Consider the following 22,731-nt stretch of genomic DNA (forward strand, 5'->3'; position numbering starts at 1 on the left):
TCTTCCTTATTTTGAGCCAGTAAAACCCTGTGTAAAAGTTTATAGTGTTAACTTCAGCTGAACTTCATATTTTAGGACTATTTGAAGAAAGTAAAAGTAGTGCAATCAAAAGAGGTCAGTAAATGTCAGCTGTAGAGCCAGTGTTTTGTACTGGATTACAAAATATTATTGTAATGTTAAAATCCTATAAACAATAATGGAGTACCATTAACATGCCTCTGGATTAAGTGTTGCTATTACATGACATTTGGAACTATTATTATTATTATTATTGAGAGCACAATAATGTTATTTTTGTAAATCATGATTATCTGGACCATTTCAATTGTCCTCAAATGATTCCTTAACAGTTTCTACAGCCAGCCAAGAGTTCAGAACAAAATTCAGAAACACACTAAACATGAACAATGAAGTCTAGAAAAAGATCAGTAGTTTATCTTGGATTTTATCTCTGGACGCAGTTGCCATTCAAAGGAATAAAGAGCTGTGTATGACAGAATTGTTGTTGCCCAATAGCTAAACTACTATCCCTGAATTACTTTGGATGAAGGGACTTATGGCACAAAGACTGCAAGGAACCATCAGGAAGAAAAACTATAAACAGTGCGGTAGAGGATTGGCACTGTTCCTGAACCCTGTGAAATTGTATGAAAGGTGTATGGACAGACAGAAAGAAAAAAAGAAAGCGAACGAGAGAGCAGAATGACTGCAGATAAATAGAGATGAGGTGGAGGAGTGGAATAAAAAAGCAAGAGGAAGGGGGAAAAGGGTGAGGAATGGAGAAGAGAAATTAGGTTGTTATGTATATTGCTGGCAATTCAACACGCACATTCCATCTGAGATCCCATCAGCTGTCAAATTGGGAAAGCGATGGGGATGTGAGAGCGGCGAGAATCTCAACAAGGCCTGAACTTGGCACACCCACTGAGACCTAATCAAAACACAATCACGTTCACTGCCAGAACAGACGCACACAGGCCTGCACCCATACACACGTTCTCTCCGCTCGCATCCCACCCAAGTAAACTCCTAGTCACTCCCACTCTCTTTCGCACAAACACTGTTAAACAAATGTACACATAATCATGCACACACTGAGTGAAAAACATTAACTTGCAGTCACACATGGGCAGACACATTTTGTCCCATGCAATCACACTTTGGCCAATTTCAACCAATCCATCTCTCCTAGGCGAGAGATGATGTATAAAACTGCCCGGTTAAATACGAGCCCTTATCTGTCGCTATGACCCATGACTTGGGTTTATCTCCATTATGCAGTGGCTCTTTTCAAAAGCTTCACCTCTGTTGGGGGTTATTGGTATGGAAGAAACAGACAGGACTGTAGTTGCATATAGGGATCGGCTCAAATGCATTTCCAACTGAGTTTAGCCCTCCTCCCTAATGCCCCGGTCCTTTCTACAGTCTATCTGCAGCCCAAGTCGAGTCCACTCACTCAGGTGTGACAGAATCACGGCTGACCGGCTTCCAGGTCAGCATTCTCACCATTAATCCACACAGATAGAGCAAATGCTGACCACCAGAAAATAATTGCTTGGAGTTGGCTCGGCCATAGACACTCTGATGTGTGAACAGGTGTCTGAATATAAGTAAGTATTCTTACCTTGTGATTTGCTCAGTTCTGCTAAACCAAGAGATACTCTGAGGTAGATGTCACTGATAAGATTAGGCTGTTATGGTTGCTGCATTATTGTTATGATGCTTCAGCTTGAGGACCAGACGTGGAGTAAAGTTCTGTGCAGTGCCAACAAAAATTACTTGTTCATTTAAATCACATGAAACACAATATAAAATAATCAGTAAACTACATGTGACTCCTGAAATACAGAGTAAATATGACGATTTATGCACTGCTCTGTGTCGCAAATGTCAGAACAAGTAGGCACATTATTTTCACTTAATGTGGTCGTGTCCATTGATATTGTCATTCTGGTCTTCTGTCCAGACTGGGATCGAGAAATGTATTGACATCAGAACAGAATTGGATCCAAAGCTGTGTATTCTTGGTATTAGCTCTTTATCTGGTCCAAAGGCTGAACTACTCAATATTATGTTACATGCTGCCCGCCTTTCAATTCTGCAAGTCTGGCTTGATGTACCTCCACCTACATTGTCAGTATGGTACAACAAATTATTATCTATTGTTCCCATAGACTGTATAAATAATGGACGTAGTATCCGTGACGTCACCCATATGTTCCTGTTTTGAAGCCAATCGATGGCGGAAATGTGGAACTCAACCAGGCAGAGTGTGACATAAAGGGGCGGAGTTTCAGCCTCTTAGCCAACAGCTATGTGTTCCCGACCGGGAGTCAAGTCAGTCATGTCCTTATTTGGGTAAAAACTCGTAATCTTAATTCTTCTGAAGCGTCACGTTAGAAAAAAATTCACCCCCTGTACAGTGTGTGCCGATAGAGAAATTAGCTACGTAGAGCCAAGCCGTTTTTTTTTAACCAGGCTGTAACATGTTTATTAATGCTGCAAAGATCGTCTTTTTCCCATTCATGTCTATGTGGTTTCTGGTGTTTCTGCAGCCAGCCTCAAGCGGATTCTTGATGAATTGCAGTTTATAACACTTCCACATGGGCTTCATGGTTTGAGACCGGAGGTTGCCGCTTTATTGTTCCTTACGAGAGGTTATCCAATGTACTACAAGGAACCCTAGATGACTTTATCAAAAAGTGGTCCCACCTCAGTGTATATCAAGGTGACTAGTGGTTATCATTACCTGCATTGGAATAGACTGAGACTTTTTTTTTCCGACTTAAATTAATCATGTCATATTTAAATATCTCGGACTTTAGTGTTTTTTCTGTGTTCTTTTTGTAATGTGCTTCATGATTTCATGTGAAAAATAAAATGCTATAATAAAAATGATGGAAAAAGTATAAATGCTCCAGCTTTAATGTGAACATTGAATGTTATTCTTTTCCTATCCCATCCAGATGCCAGAGATTCCTACTGAGTGCCAAGTGCACAATATGTTGAATTCATAAGGCTAGAAGTACTGACTTTGAAGCAGTTTCTATTTAAACCTTTCCAGTGAATTTGGAACCCTATCCTGAGAGAACAAAGGAGGTGAGATGCAGCAGCTTGGCTGTGTCAAGAGTCCTATCAAATACTCTTGACTCCATCTGCAGGAGAGCAGACAATAGAGATGCACTCAAGATAAAGCTGACATGATAGTGATGCACAACTTACTTGACTTTATAATACACAAACACCATAAATAAAACAGAATACAGTCTGCCCTTAAAAGAAAGCACACAAATTCACCCTATGCCTCTTCCTCTCAACATAACTTACATTGCTGTGGTTGTACTGATAAGTGGGTATGTCAGATACTGAAGGAAAGTCAACCCCGTAAAAACACAGATATCTAGTGGGATGTTTTGTGTAGGGTGTTCCAGTTTGGCAATATTGCAAATGTGCTACATATCAATGAGATATACGATTAAAATGTAAATTTTTCCCAAATCCTTGCCATTAAACACAGGGTTAGACCTAATGTATAAAGCATTAACCAATTCATTAATATTGTGTCTGCCAGGCTCACAAAGGTCAGCTTAAAGTATATGTTTCCAACTTACGTTGCTGTTGTCAGTAGGACATGGGCCTCGAGAACAGGCAGTCTGTCAAGCGCAGAGACTGAGCTCTGTTTAAGTTTCCTTCCCGGCAAGAGTCACTCTGGAGGGAGGATAAATGCTGGTTCACCCACAAGCTTTAAAGGGTCCTGTGGGGCCAAAGATACATGGGCAACACAAGAGAATGAGAAGAAAGAGGAATATTGTCCGACAAAAAGAACAGTGAATCTTTAACACATACACACTTAGTTGTCCTTTGAGGAGGATTATAGGGTTTAGGTGCTACAGTGGAGCTGTAGATGTGCGAGTCCACAAAGAGAGCCCCAAAGCTTGGTATCAACTTAACACTGACACACCACACCATGGTTTCGGAGATTACAGGGAGCTAGATGTGCCATTTCTGACACAAAGTGCAGTGTTGCAGACTTTAACACTCCCTTTTTCTCCTCATTTCTTTTCCTCCCATCTGCTCTTGTCTCTTTCGCAGTCCCTTTTTCTGTCAAGTGGCACAGAGGAGAAAGAGCCCAACGTCTATGTCTGCTTACTGGGGCAAGTGAACATTTGAAATGACAGAGGGTGACGTTGGCTTGAGTGCTGAAGAAGATGCCTCAAAGCTAAGTGAAGGACCATTAGGGGGATGGTGATAAGATGCATGCATGTAGACAGGGCTGCAGAGTGTTCACCTTGAACAGTCTGGTGTCATCTGTTGAGGAGGGCTATCACACAGTGAGAGCACAGCATCAAACTCCAATCAAACTCCATCGCAGCTGACAGCAAAATCAAACCGATGCCTACACACACGGAAAGGTGCTGTGACCTCCACACCCCGTTATTATTCATGCACGGTGACTAGCTATTACTTTGATGCCTTCTCACTTCGGTTGGCATTCCTGTATTGGTCAACTAAGCAAAAAGCTTTCAAGAGCGACAGTAACACTGATGAACTCAAGGTTTCTTGTCAAATGAGACACTTAAGATAAAGACAAGGAATGAGAGAGAGAGCTCACAGGGATGGAAATGTAAACATCACAGCTGGATAGTTATCTGTCTCATACTGATCCATTCTACCATGGCATTCTCTGTTGTACTGTACAAGGAAATTAAAAGTAACAATGAAATCATAATTTTTGCTGTTTGTATGTATGCATGTTTGTATGTCTTGCACATCACTATCCATATCAGTATTGTTGCTGCTGTGTATTCCAATACTTTGACTACTGAAAGATAACTTTCTCTCTGGAACAGCAAAAAATCTAATGGCTGTACATAGAATTGGGAAAAAATATTGATACCGCAATATATCTTGTTCTTCTTCACCTTTATTATATGCCAGGGCTAAATCATATTTCAATTGAATAAATAAGGTGCTCTAAATAGACTTCCCCTCAGTTTGACTTACCAAGATGCTACTCCATGACTCCATGTGGTGGCACCAGTGACATGAATGAGGGGAATGTGAACGTCAGGTAAATGGCGGAGGAAGAAGAGGACAGCTGGGTAATACCAGAAGACAGCTGGATGTTGTGAGTAGTGAAAATAAGATAAGAGATGCACTAGTGACTGAAAGAAAGAGAGAAAGAAAGAAAGACACAAAGAAAGAAAGAAAGAAAGAAAGAAAGACACAAAGAAAGAAAGAAAAAAAGAAAGACACAAAGAAAGAAAGAAAGACACAAAGAAAGAAAGAAAGAAAGAAAGAAAGAAAGAAAGAAAGAGCTAATCAAGTAAATTAAAAGGAATGCAGAGGATGCACTCAAATCTGCAGAGTTTCACTCACCAGTGTTGGTTGGACTAACATTTCCAAAAAGTCTTATGTGATAATTACTTCCTACTGTATAGATAATGAGTGAGAAATGCATAACTGTGTGCTACAAAATGCAATTTCAAAGATATTAAGATTACAACTTTTCCAGGAACACTGTAGCTGTTGGCTAGGAGGCTCAAAGCCCGCCTTTATCTCACACTCGTTTGACAGCACAACTTTGGGTTGACTTCTTTATGTCCAATATGGCTACCGCTGATGACTGGCTTCAAAACAGTGCTTCCGAAACAGATGGGAAAGGTCACGGCTACTACGTCCATTATTTATACAGTGTATGATCCCGCCCCTAGCTGTAAGTGCACAACAAAGTTAGAAAACTGTACTGCATGAACACAGAGACAATATTGGTCACAATCATAGACTGTACAAATAATGGAGGTAGTATCCGTGACATCACCCATCTGTTCCTGAGCGCTGTTTTGAAGCCAATCGTCAGCGGGAGCCATATTGGTAATTCTGAACTCAACCAAACTTAGTGTGAGGTAAAGAGGCGGGGTTTGAGCCTCCTAGCCAACAGCTATGTGTTCTCACCTGTCAGTCAAGTCAGTCATGTCCCTATTTGGGCAAAACTGGTAATCTTAATATCTTCTGAACCGTCGTGTTAGAAAAAAATCCCCCCTCTGTACAGTGTGTTCCAATAGAGAAATTACTTACGTAGAGCCAAGCCGTTTTTTGAACCAGGCTGTAAACATGTTATTGATGCTGCAAAGATCGTCTTCTTTGAATGGGTGTGTATATGGTTTCCGGTGTTTCTGCAGTCAATCTCAAGCGGATGCTCAATGAATTGCAGTTTATATCACTTCCGCATGGGCTTCATATTTTGAGACCGGAGGTTGCCGCTTGGTCACAATGTTGTTACTCTTTGATTCACAGCTACAACAATGCAAATGTACAACCTGTGCAGTGTAGAACTTGACATGTTTGTCAGAAGCTTCTAGAATAAACATGAATGAGGTAAAAATGTTTCAAAAGCATGTTCCTTTGTCAGAAACCTCACCTGTGCACCTGCACAAGGGTAAAGGATCAGGCAGCACATGGCCAAAGTTTGTCCATCATGAGTCACCACCACCCCCTCTTCTCTCTGTCTATCTGATCTCTTCCTAGCGGTGTTTGCAGAGTTGAAAATTTCTTAAATAATTTATGCTGTTAATAACCAGCTCTGTCTCTGGGGTACAGAGCGGTTCTGTTCAAACATTGCTATGCATGTGCGTGCTTGCACACAACACGGTGAAAATGGGACAGTGTTTGAACAGTGAGGGGAAGGTGTATGTATGAATGTGTATGTGATTGCAGTGTGAGTTATCACAGACTAGGCAGAATTGACTGATGTGATAGTTGTGTTGGGTTATGGGGTGGGCTTCTGTGTCAACACCAAAGCAACCACAGATTGCTTCCAACAGTGGAGGAGTTGAAGGTCACTGACTGAAACAGTTCTGTGCGTCCTTCTATCTTGTTACAATGAAGGATACGTTGCTGAATGCTATGCTGAAGCTTAGGTTTGTTCCACAACACGTAATCACTGATGCAATCACTAATACAGGGGCATAAACATGCTGACAAACCACACACAGAGACGAGGCCTATATTCATTGAGAAACATGCAACCCATCAGGGAAAGGGAAATACAGTAAACACAACCAAAGAGGATGATGAAGTTAACATCATATTGTAAACCGGCCTCTGCTACTGGAGTTCTAATGAGGAAGTGATTTAATGATTCTCTCAGTATTGTTGTTGTTATCATCATCCTGCATTGTGTCGGTTTTTATTTTCTCTTTGTCACTTTGTTACACTTGGCCAGTCTGTCTGCCTGTGAGCTCACCGTATTTTCAGCCCATCTATCCGTCTCTTTCTCAAGATGGGAGGTGCAAAAAAGGAGGCGGAGCACACTCTCAGGAAGGATGACCTTGGCAAAAGTCTGATGATTTGAGGCAAGCAGCAGTCTCAATAATAATGGAGAAATTAATAAGCTGGTGCAGTGGCCTGAGGGTTAGACTACAGGGGGTGGAGGTGGTGGGGAAACAGTGGCGGACTGTAATCGTCGGATTGGGAGGGGGCATGGCTGGAAGATGGCAGAAAGGAGCGATGGGTGAAAGGGTTGGGGGAGGGGTTAGGTTGGTGTGGGAGAGTGAGAGAGGGGGTGGTAAGAGCACGATTTCCTTAGCAGCAGTGTGGTGCTGCAGTCCATGCTGTCACACGTCAAAGAGGGAGCAAATCAAAGGCAGCTATTTTGATGAATATAAAACAGAGAGTCCTGCTGAGAAGCACTCTTCCTCCCTCCCTTTCTAATCACAGAGCCACAGAGGCGGCAGTCTGCAACATAGCCCCCCCCTCCCTCCCAGCCCAGCCCAGCATAAAAAAAAGAGAACAGAAACAACGAGTAGGGGACAGAGAGCACACATGATCACAACAAAGGCTGCTTTATAATAGCAATAAACATTTGTCCTCCCGAGACATCTGCAGAGAATGATGGGCGCGGTGTGGCAAGATGCGAGAGAAGATGGAATGGCATCAACACATTTTACCCCCCCATCCATCACTGAAAAAGAATCACCACCTATCTCTCCAAATATGGTGCATGCATTTTCTCTGCAAACAAGGAAGAGTCCAGTACTCAACAAAGCACTGAAGCGTCATGCTTACCTTGCAGACTTTAATACAATGTCAGATAGTCCCCATAAGATGCTCAAAAACACCATTACTCTGTGGGCATAAATCATAGGTCATAAGTCATAACAAAACCTCCTTATTCTCAAAAATGCTAATGCAGCAGGTATGATTTTCACAAATTACCTTTACTGTCTTCTTTACAGGCTGAAACACAAGTTGAAAAGCTTTTTAAAAAGCACTGTATATGTGTTTTGAGTATGTCAGTAACAGCACCTGACACCCTTCACATGAGATGTGAACTTCCTCTCACAGTTTCTTTCACTAGGATGTACATTTGATGAATACTCTGTGATCGTTCTTTGGAAATGTTAACGATCGATTATCGATTATTCAATAAAGTAGTTTAGATCATGTTGTTTTTCCCCTGAGTTATATTTTCAACAGCAACAAAATGCATATGGGCCAACTAGGCTGGGCGATAATTCAATAATGATAATTATCGTGATATCATTTTCCTCAATATAGATAACAAATGTTTGATAAAAATTGATATACCGTGATCCATAGTAACCTTAAAAGGGAGTGCACTTCTCACAACAATACTCTATAAACTATAAACTGATACTCAGGATGTTAGCACCATCAAAAAATGAGGGATTCAAGAAGCTTATCAGAGAACTAAATCCAGATACAAGCTAACAAACTGTCTGATTTCTTAAACTTTTAAAAAATCTGCTTTCAAATTTAAATGGTATAATGATTTGATATAATCGTGACAATTATCGATATCAACTGATATGAAAAATGTTATCGTGATAACATCTTTTTCAATATCGCCCAGCTCTAGGCCTAACAGACAGTATTGAAAACGGGTACAACATGTTTAACATGCTGAATATCACGATCTGGTTCATGAAAAATATTCTCTGCGGACATAATCTTAAAAGGTGAAGGCTCAAACAACTAACAGAAAGTACATCAGACTCACAGTGTCTAGTTTTCTGTCTACTCGTTCTAATTGAGAAAAATAAACGTGTATTCAGAAAAGCCCAGACAGCTCTGACGTTGCTGGTCTGCAAACATAGCGTATTAGCAATTCTCACCAGTCTGTTGGCTTTGGTAAATGTCCTGTTTAAAGTTGTCAACCTTCGTGTTTGTGTCGTCGTTGGAAGCAGTTATCTTTAAAAAGCGCACGCGGAGACCTGGCGCGCAGCCGCAGCCGCCAGCTGAGCGTCTTTTAGCTGTCTTTCACATCGAAACATACTTTAAACTTAAAGCACCTCCCTTATGGCTGAGTGTAATATGAGACCACATGATGTTTGTTCCACGTGACGGAAATTGAACACGAAATTGCGTGTTTCGAGTGATTTCTTAACAATCAATGAAGCGATACTCGATTAATTGTTTACATCCCTACTTTCAACCTTAAGTTCCAAGTCATTGGACCAAAACCATTCACCCTCCTTTTCATTCCTCACTTATTCTTTTTATGCCTTGTTTCAAATAAATATAGATAACATTTTATTCATAGTGCTGTAGTTTATCATCCTCCCACTCATTTTATTGGTAACACAAGCCTTAAAATCTCAGACGCTGTGCATTTCAAATGATGTAAAAAAAATCAAGATCTATATACGGACTATTTCACTGATTTCCAGAAGTCCCTGTAAAGCTACTTCTTCAGTCTGTGTTCTGACTATGCTTGTCATTTTACCATGTACATTAAAGGACAATCGAAACAACAATTCACAACATCTACAACGCACACGTCAATGATCCAGGATCCACAGCAGTCCACAGTCAGTCTAGTTCAGTCTAAACAGCCTCCCAACTCCAAGAAATCGTCACCACTGTACACAGCTAGAGTTCAGCTTCTGTTGCACTGCCTGGCCTCTCCTTCCTCGGGCAGTGCTCCTCTACTGCTCCCCAGCCAACATTTGTGTGTGACACCAAAGCCCACTCCCACCCAAGCCTTGCGCCCAGAAAGTGACACATGCATGGGTGTCGCTGCCGTTTCACCTCCTGCTTGCTGAAGTATGAGGCAATTTCCTGCGAGTGGTGCATGGTGAGAGAGAGAGTGGGAGACGAGATGCAGCCCAGCTCTGCTGCTCTCTTTGATACTGTCAGGAAAGAGTAATGGCTCTCTGCAGCAACAGCCACCACAAAACTAATGTAGTGTGACTTTGGTTCTCCTTTTCAATGCGTTACCACCATACTGAGAGAGAGGAGGATGAGAAGAAGACAGTCAAACTGTGAGAAATGAGAGAGGATAGGATAGGTCTGCGCAGGGAAAGACAGATTCCTTCACAGTTAGCATTAGGTTTCATTAACTTCTAAATAAACAAAGACATGACAGCAAAGCTTTGTGTAACTGGAATGCATTCGAGCACTTGCCCAACTCTTACCAACCAGACTGCTGCTCAGACTGTTGGCTAACCAGGAGAGGCTGTAAAGCAAAAGCCAGCACCGTTAGTCTGGACAGCTTCAACTAATCTGTACAATGATTTCAAGGTCACACTGCTTTAGTACACAGAGAGTGCGGCTTATCACTGAAAGGACCTCATCTAATTGGGCACTGTACTGTCTCAGCAGCTATAACCGCCTTGTTCATTGTGCCTGACCTTGCAAATTGAATAAGCTGAGAAAAGTTGTCTCATCATATTTGCACATTTTTGCACAATTAGACCAATAACACTGGCAAAGAAAGTGAGTCTATTTGGAGATAGACGTCCCTCTCTGGTTGAACTCTTGCCCTTCTTTCAGTCACAGATGTCATTGTAATCAAACCCATCCAGAAATGATGCTACAATTACGCAGAATTATAGAAGCTGATTCAAACTGCACAATATTACAATTCATTAGAGCTAATTGAATGCCATGGTCTTTAGGCAAACTGCCAGTTGCGTGGCGATGTGAAAAGATAGTGGGTCTTTTGTGAAGCCTCAGGGTTAGTACAGAGGGACAGGCTGCTTCTCTGCCTTACATTGGCTCTCACATTGAGTCTAACATGAGCCATGATTGGAAAGTCATTAAACAGGCAGCCTTTCAAAAAGTTCTCAGCCGCAGCAATTACATCTGTGGCCAGTAATGACAGAACTGCATTACTTATGTTTAAACGTGGGGCCGTAGTGGTCACGCAAACAGTTCAAGAAATACTGCACAACACATGTTGATCATGAAAACACTGAGGTGCTTAAATAAGAGTACGGGTTAACTTCCGCTGTTTTGTTTTACTTGTTTACCAGGAAATGAGTTTCAGTAATCCATACAGAAGAAACCATTCAAAAGTAATAATGACAATCTGAGCATACATTACCTATTTGTCAGGAAACATGCTATAAAAATAAAAATTCAATTTAAGAAAATAATGTTCTGTTGCACCACTTTTTACAGAGAGCACCAGAGGCCATCATAACCATTTAGGCTGCACGATAAAGTCAAATAAACAAAGAAAATGACACTAATTGAAGGATGTAGTTCATAGCTCCTACTGCAGGTTTAAAGCTTCCTGGCTCTCAGCCACAAAGATGCATACTTGCTCTTATCTACTATGATGCATTATGCTAAGGTTGTGTTACGATGCTTTCAGGAAACATTTAGGTGGTTTAAGAAAGTTTCACATTCATTACACATACTTTTTGAAAACAGGGCTCCATTACATTATAATTTCCCCTTGTCCAAAGAGGAGTAGTATGAACTCATCCTTATGAATTTAGGAGTAAACAGCAATTTCAATAGCATGAAGACCTTTAAACTATTTACAAAGTCCAAAAGAAATTCAGAAGTACATTTATGGGGTTGCTCTTACATTAAAAGTTGAAAGCCTGTCATTTCCATAGCCTGTTACTGACTTCATGACTGGAGTGCCTTGTGGAAGTGAAAACTTCAGACGTTGTTACTGCATGACAAGCATGTTTTACTAAAGATAAAAGCTAAGAAATTAATTATTTACCTTGTTTTAAGAAAACATGTTGAAAGCAGAAATGTATGGCGGTAATGAGGGCAACAAAAAACACTTTCTGAGTAGCAATTTATTGTAGATATGAAGACTATCAAGGATTGTCATTTATCCGATGGTACACATACAACACAAACTAGTTAGTTGTATAATGTCCAATTTATATTGGTGTGTGAGTTATGTATGTCCAAACGTCATGTAAGCTTGAGTGGTTATACATTATGGTTATACCTGTTTGTCAAGACCTATTAAGGTAATAATGTAAGAGTTGAGACACTTTGTCTACACAAAGTAGATATGTCCGGAATAAGATTGCAAACTGAATTGATTTGAGTCAGTGTTAAGACGGGAGGAAGATACATAGAGAGAGGCAGAGAGAAATAAAAGGAGAGTGTAGAAGTGAGGTGGATGAGGGGAGTGTAAAGAGGCAGGGGTTGTCTGGAGTCTGTGGCCCGGGGCAGTGCATGGAGAGAGATGAGCTGGTGTGCACACTACAGTTATCGTCTGAGAATGGTGGGGCTCCTCTAACAACTACTGAGGCAAGGTTTGTAGCACAGTGGGTCACAACCTATGAGTGTCTGGCATGTTTATGTGTGCGTTTGAAAGATACATTTCAAAATTTGAGAAGAAATGTAAGACTGTACATGGAGGAAGTGAACAAAGGGACATGTAAAAGAAAGAATAAATAACCTTGGGTTTTGAATAAAACATTGGCAAACACACCTTTGCCAGTGCTGTGTGCATGGGTCCCTAGGAAGCCTTCACTGTGAACTATGGGGCAAATGTCTTAAGCTAAGGGTAGTCCTCCAAGTATCTTCACACAGGCTCTCTGACTACATGACACTGTTTCCTTATGAAGCCAGTCACCATACCCTGCGTGTAGGCATCCCACCCACACTCTTTATTTGTTCAGTGTTGACTCGACAGCACTGTGACCTGGCCACATGTGTACCTGTGCTTCTCTTTATTTCCAGCTTCCCCAAGGAGAGCTAGGTGAAGCCCTGCTTCCACTGGATAATGTCAGAAGCTTATGTTTCTGAAGAGACTATTACGCTACGTTCATTATTTTTTACCCGATACTAGCCACAGCAGCCACAGCACACTGCCTGAACTGGGTGTTCTTGTTCTGCCTAGACCTTAGCATTAAGTAGCCTCTTTGATCTCTCTCCACTGTGACAAAGCAGCACCACCAGGCTTGCTAAATGAACCACTCAGAGCTCAAGCAGCGGGCAACATCAAGTAGAGCTGGGGAGAGAGAATATGCAGATCCACTAGGATCCTAACAAAAAAGGAAAAGATGAGAATACAGGGTCCTCAGTATAATTAACTACAATGAGCTGGAGGCAGATGTGTGACTCTAAAACATAAAAGAAAAGATTACTTCCAGTATTTTTCACAAATTGCTCTGAAAATTAGGAGTTTACTCAATGGAAGAAGAACATTTCATCTGTTAAAGGTTATTTGTTATCTTCAGGCACCCAGAAAGTACTTCAATTGTCTTGATCTTCCTGGGTTTCAGCACCAATCATTAGCATGCTAATCACAGGTGATTTTTAAAACCTACGGTGGAAAAGACACTCACAAAGAGAGTACTTGTCACTCCAGGGTCCTGAAAAATCCCTCTCTAGTAGTGAGAAAGAATAAGCTTTTTGAACTGAATTAATATACAAAGCTTCTTAAAGAAGAGCAGGTGCTCCGTGGACTCACATAGAAGGAGCAGGACCAAAAGCTTGTCAAGAGACGCCGTCTTCCTCAACGGCTGCTATAATAAGACCTAGAATAACAGACAAAGACTGTTTTTCTTTTGTGCCTCTAACCAATTAATCAGAACTGGACAAACTAAAATGTCAGTGTTTTCAACAGTATATCAACTGTTTGGATTGAATTAAATCTAACTGATAAAACCAACAATTTGTTGACAACACAAACGTCAAAGGCGTTGAGGTTCTAAGGAAGCAGGCATCTTATTCTATGCCTCTGTATGTCTCTCTCCTAAATTACGTAAATGTGAGCCACCATAAAAGAGTGCATTAACAAGCAAATGCTCAAACTATAGCAACTGTATCAACCATCATAAGATAAGATAAGATATTCCTTTATTCGTCCCACAAAGGGGAAATGTACAGTGTTACAGCAGCAAAGAAGATAGTGCAAAACAGTATTAAGTCAACAAGAGCATACAAAACAGTAATTATTAAAAAGTTATTAGCAATTAAAATTAATGAAAGTGAAATAAGCATATCTTAAGAGCGTATATACCAAGCAGCAACCTCCAGTCTAAAAATACGAGTCCAATGCGGAAGTGCTAAAAACTGCAGTTCATCGAGGATCCACTTGAGGCTGGCTCCGGAAGTACCAGAAACCACATACACACCAATTCATAAAAGACGATCTTTACAGCAGAAATAAACATGTTTACAGCCTGGTACAAAAGACGAGTATAGTCTGGATAGCTCATTTCTTAATCGGCACACACTGTATTGTGGGTGAATTTTTTCTATAACACGGCAATTTTGAAGATATTGAGATTACGAGTCTTCCAATGAGAGGCACAGCTGACTATACTGACAGGTGGGAACACTGTAGCTGTTGGCTAGGAGGCTCAAAGCCCGCCTCTTTACATCACAATCACCCGACAGCAGCAATATGGCTGCCCCCGACGATTGGCCTCAAAACAGCGCTTCAGAAACAGATGGGTGACGTCACTGATACTAAGTCCATATTTCATACAGTCTATGGTATATACACAACTAAATAAGTACATTTACAAATACTTACAAAACCAGTGATGCAGTAAGAAATATGCACAGACTTGTAACATAGGTTAAAAACAATGTGCAGAACTGAGAAGATGGGTAAAAAAAGTATTGCACATGTAAGAAGAGAGGATGAAGTTGTTGCATGTAAATAAATAGACGGGGGGGGGGGGGGGGGGGGGGGGGGGATAATGACAATTATCAACATCTAGTTTAAATCTAGTTTAAACCAATCAAAAACATTTCTTATTAGAAGCATTAAGAATAATTCACTCTACATGTGAGTTACAAATCCAAAACAGTGAGCCCACAGCAGCATACAGCAGCTACAACTGTATAGAGCTGAATTAGCTGGTCTTACATCTTGATTTGCATGAGCTTGAATCGATGCAGTTTTCCCACAACAATCATTTTGTCTCAATTTCCCTTAGACAAATCTGCTTGCAATCTTACCAAACCTATAACCTCTCATACTTCCACTAGGTCTCTTTCAAAACACGTCATCAAGGGGAAGTGCCAGGGGTCACTCTTCTCATTCAGACAGAAATCAAAATGATAATGACTCTTGATGTGAAGTTCTATCTGGAGTCATACAGAGGAATCATCAAAAGGTGCTGACAGAGTGACTGGGGGCAACATTGAAGCTCAGTGATAATCCACATCAAAGCAGAGGCCGAGGGTGTGGGTACAGCTATCAGGGAACCAGGCTGAAATACATGTGCAGCAAAAATAAATACAGGGTGACTGAAATTCTCAATCTGCAATTGGGATAATTGAATGCTCTGAAAATGAAATGTATTATTGGGAACCATTCCCAAAAAGGAAGAGGCACTCTTCAGGGGGATGATGAGCCTAGTTGAAAGCAAGCCTGTGCAGATGGGATGATGTAGTTTGGTAAATTATAAATGATAGCTCCACAGTAAAATGACATAAAGGAAATAATAAAATAAAACATCTAGTGGAGCCATGATGAACGCACACTGGAAATGTGCACTTCAGTAAACAATCAGCCGACGACAATTATATGAAATTGGACCGGCTATGGAGCATTTCTATTCCGGCACTGGCACAGTCAACCTTTTAATGGCGAGCTGTTAGGTAATAGCCATCCGTCTGTTGGCCACCAGTTTGAACAGGTCCTTTTCACACAGACCCATTACAGTGTGGCAGCATTGGTTTGCAGTTACAAGGCAGTCACCTTTTTAAAGGGAGTTTGACACACCCATCATTATGCCTGAGGATTGATAGAGTTCACTGCGTCTGTGCACCAGTGGTAAAGGTCAACGGTGAAGACCAAAACTCAGTTCCTATGGTCTCTTTCTCCAAGTTTTGTGTAACCTCCTGAGTCCTTTGCCTCCTCCCTCCTCCTCCTCCTCCTCCTCCTCCTCCTCCTCCTACTACTACTACTCCTACCACAGATCAATCCATGGATAGAGAGGGGTTAAAAAAAAAACTGAACTATCCCACCAGACTCAAGAACCACCTACCTACCTTTCTCCAAATGTCCCATCCTTACATTGATATCCCATGGCACAGGAAGGACCAGTGCATCAGTGCATGGGCTTCTTCTATTACAATACAATGCTAATTGTTAAAGCCTTGGAATATAGATTCAAACACTTCCACTGAGCCATTATCTCTCCTGGGACGGGGAATACCATAATAGCACAGTCTGTCTCGTAGAGTCAACTCTTTCATGTCTGAGCCCCTAAGTGCAAGCAGAACATTCTCATCCCAGCTCTGGTCATGTAGAAGAACATCAACACTTCTACTTGACATTTCAGTCAGTAAACTCACATTTCATTGGTCAAAACTTTATTGCAACAGCAGAACGTAGTGTTTGGGTGTCAGGCTCTGAGCCTCATCACTCCTGGCAGATTAACTTTGTATGCATAAATTAAGGAGGGATGAGATAATGTCTTAATCCCCGTTAGTTGGAGCCTGCAGGTGGATGCCGGGGCTCAAAGTTTGAGTGCAGCACTGGTGCAGGGCATCAGTGGCTTTGGCCAAGCAGAGGCAGGGACCAGAAATCTTGCAGGAAGACGCATTTGTCAGGTGACTGTGGGAGTGACGTACAGCAAATGTGAAATTAGTACAGCTTGAGTTGCCTGCCTGAACTAGCTCAACCATATGAGACAACAAAGACATGCAACAATTTACAAAAAGGTTTATTTAAATTGAAGGACTGCATATATTTTCTATGACACTCAATACTAACCAAATCTGGAGTATATTCCCATTGGTAGTGCTCATTGAATGTACACCAAAGGATTAGGCAGTAAGACTGCTGACAACTGATTTCCTAAATCCACAGTGGCAGAAAATTTGCTTAAGACTGCACTTCACTACCACACAGCTCCCACGTTCTCCTTTCATTATACAAAATGCTGCTTTTTCCAATTATGGAGTGGTATAATATTACCATTTACCATTTATACTACTGAGATTTCATTTACACATGAATTTGACAGCATTATACTGTGGACTCAGCACAACAGGAAAAACCACTCTGAGTGGTAGTAGTGAAATATTATTTTTAGGTCTCATAACCTTTTGGTTTTCTATTTTTGATTAAATAAAGGTTAAAAAAAAGTTGTATTCTTTGAAGTGGCATTTACTTTTTAAATATTAGCACTAAGAGGTTTGCTAAATTATAAAAAAAAAGTCCAGTAAATACAAAGGTCTGCTGAATATTTTATCAGGGTCCGAGTGTGATACCTACAGTATAATACCTAATCCAACTCAGTTCAATAGCAGGTAATGGCACCTGTTGTTTTTTTTGTTACTCAGTTTATTTGGGAAATGTCTGCCTGGATTTGTGAGTCTGACTTTGTTCATAAAAACTATTGCCCTGTGTGAGGATTTCTATGTGAATGATCTTTGCCTGAGATGTACTTGTAATAAATTATAAAATGCGTAAGAGATAATGAAGCTAAAAATACAGACTTCTTTCTGTATATTCTACCCCGTGTACCTGCAAAAATAGCAGAGAGGAAGAAAGAAAGGCCTCCATCTGGCGCACACACATATTTTATTCTATATTCTCCCCTTTCGCCCTTTTAACCCAACCCTCAACTTACAAACCCTGTTCTTCAACACAACTGGGGAATTTCAATCCTACTTCATATCCTCGAACAAATTCCTTCCCTGATTACTGATGCATTTCAAAGCAGGCATCATTATATTTTCAGACCACTTTCTTTTAAAAATGTACTGAAAACCTTTATGCTGGTTCCCAAGGGCCCCCTTCTCCTCTTCTGTTATGCTCTTATTAGTCCGTCTCTCTCTCGCTGCCTGCTGGGGGATCCACATTGCTATTCATTTTCTGTCTCTCTGACCTCTGTGTGGATGGAATTCATCTGACCTATCCCTTGTTCTTTACATTACTTTGGAGACAAGCAGCTACTGTCTGGTGCAGCTATTAAAACATAAATACCATTAAATAAAAATGTGCAGCAGGGAGGAATGTGAACAGAGCCAGGGAGAGGCGGGAAGAGAGGAATACTTTCTGCTGTGCTGATAGTCCTGTGCAACGGAAATGGGCTCCTTCCTGCAATATGTATGTTAAATGTTTACATTTGGAAAATAAGTTAGGAAACTCAGCTTTAATAATTTTAAACAACACATATCTTTGATTCACTTAATCTGAATAGAAAAAGAAGCCAAATATTTAAAAGCAAAAAGGATACTGCACTATTGCTAGTTGCAAAAAAAGGAAAGTGAAACTGTTTATAATTACATTGCAATCAACAGTATGCAGATTCAGATTCAGATTCAGATCCAGATTCAGATTCAGAGAACTTTATTAATCCCAGAGGAGGGCAATTTGGTTTGCAGTATACCAGCTTGTTGATAAACAACACAAACACTAACAAACAGACAAACAACAGTCAACAGTCAACATTTCAGTGACTACAGCAGTGCAAGAAGGGGCTTGTCATAAAGAGTAAAATAATGTTAAAATAGACTAAAATAACTTTTGTTTTTAAACACAGTAGCCAGGAATAAATACTAAAAAACTAAAAAACACCTGATAAATGCAGAATTTCACAAGGACAATCTACAACAAACTGTTAAAAACTGATATCAGCATTCAGAAAAGGAGTGATGAGTGTACTCAGTTGTAGTCCTCAAAATCACTTTGAAAATGTGCAAACTTGCATTTTCATACATTAAAAATATGACAGTCTTGAAGACCAAAATTGACATTCATGATATCCCTGCTTTGTCTTAAGTGCACCTTGTTATGGCACTGTTAAGGTTTTAAGGCTGATTTATACTTCTGCGTCTCCCCTACGCAGCAGGGGCTGACGCAGACATGAGCCCCACATACTTGTGCGTCGGTGTGTCTGTGTCGCGCAGCAATTCTCCGCCGAAACGCCTGAGGGCAGTGCGGTCTCTCTGATAGCCGGCCGCCTGCTTCCGGTCCCGCTACGATCTCTGTTTACTTTTCCACAGAGATTCAGAGCGTGTTATGTTAATCTACAGCTGATACATGTTGCTGTTTATCATACAGACATGATTACATGAAGAATAGAGAGGAGGAGATGAAATACACGGTCGATGTGCGGCCGATATCCGGGATCCCGGAAGTGCTGTAAATGCGGGAAAGACAAAGCCGCCGAGCGGACCAATCACAGGGCTTGCGGTCTGCGTCGGCTCTACGGGGAGTTAAGGCTGATTTATACTTCTGCGTCGCCCTACGCAGCAGGGGCTGACGCGGACATGAGCCCCTCATACTTCTGCGTCGGTGTGTCTGTGTCGCACAGCAATTCTCCGCCGAAACGCCTGAGGGCAGTGCGGTCTCTCTGATAGCCGGTCGCCTGCTTCCGGTCCCGCTACGATCTCTGTTTACTTTTCCACATCGATTCAGAGCGTGTTATGTTAATCTACAGCTGATACATGTTGCTGTTTGTCATACAGACATGATTACATGAAGAATAGAGAGGAGGAGATGAAATACACGGCCGATGTGTGGCCGATGTCCGGGACCCCGGAAGTGCTGTGAATGCGGGAAAGACAAAGCCGTCGAGCGGACCAATCACAGGGCTTGCGGTCCGCGTCGGCTCTACGCGTAGTTACATTTTGGAGGAGGTGCACGTCAGCTACGTGCGTAGGCCTCGGCGTAGGTACGGGAGCTACGCGGACCTACGGCGTAGGTTACGCCGTCGATTCGACGCAGAAGTATAAATCAGCCTTTACATTTTGGAGGAGGTGCACGTCAGCTACGTGCGTAGGCCTCGGCGTAGGTACGGGAGCTACACGGACCCCCGGCGTAGGGTACGCCGTTGATTCAACGCAGAAGTATAAATCAGCCTTTAGTATTATCAAATGTTCATTGGGAAACCAATTCTAACATCATCAAAGTTAAAATACAAGGGATTCATTTCCACCTAAAGGCCTCTATGGGCCCTCTGTTTCCCAGCACCAGATCAAAAACACCAGAATCTACTCTTCAATCTGCATTTTAGTTGTTGTTTTTTTTGCCATGAGAGAACAAAAAGCCTGAAAACATCTGCACATAAATATTATAATTAGTTCTCAATTTTTCATAGCCCTTTTAGGTCTGTTTCACTCCACCAGCTCCAAAAAAGCAAATCTTGTGTATTTTTATTTTATCTAGTATTAACCTTGTCTCATCATCCAGCTTCTCTGAGCTTGTTTGATTGAAAAACCATTGTGCTTTTACAGAAAGTGATTAGTACGACCTGTTTGAATCAACTACTGTTGATGAGCTAAACCAAAAATTGGGGTTAAAAATACTTAAAGCTGCATAGAACTGCAGAGATGGGCTGAAATATGAAATGGGCTATCTAGCACATGCAACCCTTTACAATAAGAAGGGGTAATTTAATGGAAGGTTACAATAAAATACTGATATAAATTCACATTACTGCATGTTAACCATGTTTTATGTTTGCACATGCTTTAAAGAAAGTGTAAATAACTCTGTGATTGAGTCTAATTGAAGGATTTACAAACTAAATGAATGGTTTGACTGAAACGGAGGCAAACAGAAAAAAAGGGAGGGGCTCTTATTGCACCAGTCTTAATGTAAACCCTGAGTTGCTGGTCTTGCTAGGAAGCTCTGTAAAGAACTGTTGGGAGTTGATGAGGTAGTCCAGCTGAATGATATACATCGCCAGCCACGGGCGGGAGCTGTCCATTAGTTACAGGGGTTCCTGTAATGCCCAGCTCCAGTACATTATTTCCAAATGCATCAGTCAGCGTCGCGAGCACAGATAAATTCTAATGCTTAAGATCTGTAATGCATACTCTCACCGCTGCTATATTACGCTGCAGGTTCAGGAGGGCAGGAAGAGAGAGGGGGGAAAAATGTAATTTATTTTTCACTGCAGCCAGTATTCTTCCCATTAGCTTCAAACGTGAGATAAGTTATGGACTTTAACGAGTGCCTTTAGCCACCAGAGCACGCTGCACACAAGACTGCAGGCAGAAGAGGTGGGGTGAGGGCTAAAGGGAGGAGGGACTGGCAATCTGGATGCATGGTGCTGATGACCCACAAGTGCCTTGCTGTCCTAAAGCAGGAAATTAATCTCAAACACCAAGAATTACTTGTATTATCCTGTTTGTGTTTACCACATCAGCATAATTGGAACAAAAACATCAAATGCTTCAGTTTGTCTGCAAATAATGACCACGTTGTGTCCTTGGCAAACAACTCACATCTTTGTGGATGTGCAATAAAAGCAGAAAAGGATAATACACATACAACATGTTTCACAAAAAAATAGCATAGCATAGTGGTTGGCAACTTGGAGGATATGACCTTTCACCCCTTCCATAGAGATTACCTTTTTTGAAGGACACTTCGGCTCATCTATGAACACAAACATTTCTGTTGTCCTCCCATAGCTAAGACTTCCAGACTGTGCAATGAAAGGTCACATTTATCTTCATTTTCTTGATTTTGAGTACTTCTAAAAAACGCTAAAGTTGTGTCACCATTTCTCACAGTTGTTTGTGGGTGTAAATATTCCTATTATCCAACTACATCGATCTGTGCTCTCTAAGTTGGCCTTCCGAACGACATATATCAACAAAACATAGAATGGCAGATGGCAGAGGAGAAGCCGGCGAGCGAGAAATTATCAAGCCACCATTGTGGTTTAGTGTATGGAAACACTTTGGCTTGCAAAGACGGAGATGTTCTATATAAGTCGCACGCTGTTTGTAGGATATGTAAAGGTCAAGTAAAATACCACAGCAACACCACAAATCTATCAAACCACCTACTAAGGCGCCATGGGATTTCACACAACGTTTATATCCATAATTAATTTATACCTGATTCCTTTATAAGAAACAACAGGAATCTAGGACTGTCCAGTATCAAGGTATTTATTTCACGGTCACACTGGTTGAATTTTTGGATAAAAAGTTACTGAATCGATTTCAAGTCACTGAATCGTTTCGGATCATATCGTTTTAAAGGTGACATATCACGCTTTTTTCATCAATATATATTGGTCTAAGAGGTCTCCAAAACATGTCTTTAAAGTTTATGCTCAAAAAAACACTTTGAAATCAGATTTTGGCATGCCTGAAAAGTCCTTTTCTTCAGTCCTCCTCAGTTCACTCTGTTTTCTCTCTGACCACGCCCCCTCAGGAAGTGGATGTGCCTCGGCTGTCCAGCACGTTGATCTAATGTTTACATGTTGGCTGAATATACACGGCTGCTCAGAGATCACGTTACTTCAACCCTCTGAATCTGATCCAGAATCTGATCCTGATGGAGAGGCGCCTGCAGCAGGACCTTTCTGAAGGATTGGTCACAGATTTAGTGTTTCTTGTTGTTTTATTTATCAGTATGTCGAGGTGTGTCTTGGTATACAGCTACGACATGTAGCTATGTAGCTATGCTAACTAGCGCTAGCACTTTTCCATGATAAATAAAAATCATCCACTAGATCTTCAAATCTGCAGACGTGGTGAGTAAAACCGACCTTTGTGTTTATTAAG

General features: G+C 41.2%; 1 long non-coding RNA gene across 1 annotated transcript in view; it reads right to left on the reverse strand.

Annotated features, from left to right (window-relative positions):
• Positions 1–22,731, reverse strand: part of LOC117810012 — a 156,674-nt gene that overhangs the window by 91,058 nt on the left and 42,885 nt on the right. Inside the window, exon 4 of the long non-coding RNA XR_004630664.1 lies at positions 3,612–3,754. This is a non-coding gene — a long non-coding RNA (uncharacterized LOC117810012). The remainder of the gene's footprint in view (positions 1–3,611; positions 3,755–22,731) is intronic.

Source organism: Notolabrus celidotus, chromosome 3, assembly GCF_009762535.1.
Source record: "Notolabrus celidotus isolate fNotCel1 chromosome 3, fNotCel1.pri, whole genome shotgun sequence".
Classification (NCBI taxonomy): Eukaryota; Metazoa; Chordata; class Actinopteri; order Labriformes; family Labridae; genus Notolabrus; species Notolabrus celidotus.